This window comes from Pteropus vampyrus, unplaced genomic scaffold (assembly GCF_000151845.1).
Source record: "Pteropus vampyrus isolate Shadow unplaced genomic scaffold, Pvam_2.0 Scaffold52, whole genome shotgun sequence".
NCBI lineage: Eukaryota > Metazoa > Chordata > Mammalia > Chiroptera > Pteropodidae > Pteropus > Pteropus vampyrus.
In genome coordinates, this window is record NW_011888833.1 from 53,077 (window position 1) to 53,949 (window position 873).

General features: G+C 57.3%; 1 protein-coding gene across 2 annotated transcripts in view; it reads right to left on the minus strand.

Moving 5' to 3' along the window:
* The window catches only part of LOC105292123 (beta-1,3-glucosyltransferase-like), a 61,051-nt gene that overhangs the window by 46,267 nt on the left and 13,911 nt on the right, over positions 1 to 873 (minus strand). The window lies entirely within an intron of this gene.

The following is an 873-nucleotide window of genomic DNA, read 5'->3' on the forward strand; positions in this document are numbered from 1 at the left end:
GCTCGCCGCAGTCCCTTACAGCCTTCGCTGCCCAAGGTGCCCGCACATTTTTAATTACACTGCTGCTTACTTAATCGTGCCTGAGAACAATTAATTACCAATTAAACTCACTCGATTTTCCCACGCTTACGGAGCACCCCGATCCTCACCCCGACAGCTTAAATCCAAATGGAAACGAGCAGGAAAGGTCCCCGTGGGCTACCGAACAGCGACAGGCGACAACACCACGTCTCTTCCCAAACTGCACCATTCCGCTATTTCCAAACATCTGAAATCACTGCCTCTTAAGCCGGAAACGCAAAAGTCTAACCCTGAGAACACTGGAAAGGGAATCGTTTGTACTCCAAGCTTTCAAACTTGAATAAATTTCATCATGAAAGTGAATTACAACGATTTTTTAAAAACTTTTATGGCATTTTATGATAAAGGGGAGAAAATGCTCTTAGAAGAATGGAGGAAAAAAGGAAAGAAGCGGAATGGCAGCGGGGGGGGGCGGGGGACACGCATTGTTCCCAGGAGAGTTCCCCGGTTTCCCCCATAAAGACCCAAGGCTCGGGAGGCTTCCGCAGGGCCGCACACGCCGGGCGCGCGGACACCGGTCCCCCCTCCCGTGTCCGGGAATCCGTAGAAGGGGCACTGGTGCCAAGTTGGCGTCATCGTAGCCTCGTAGCCTCAGGGATCACGGCATGTCCGTCAGGCCCCGCAGGGAGCCCCAGAGGGGCCAGCGGACTCAGGGCGCGATCTCCCGGCCCCACGGGCGGTGCGGGGCGCCCGGGAGGGCGGGGAGGTGCGGGGCGATGCAGGGAGGTGCGGGACGATGAAGAGAGGCGCCGAGCGGTGCAGGGGCCGCAGGGCGCAGGAGAGGTGCAGGGA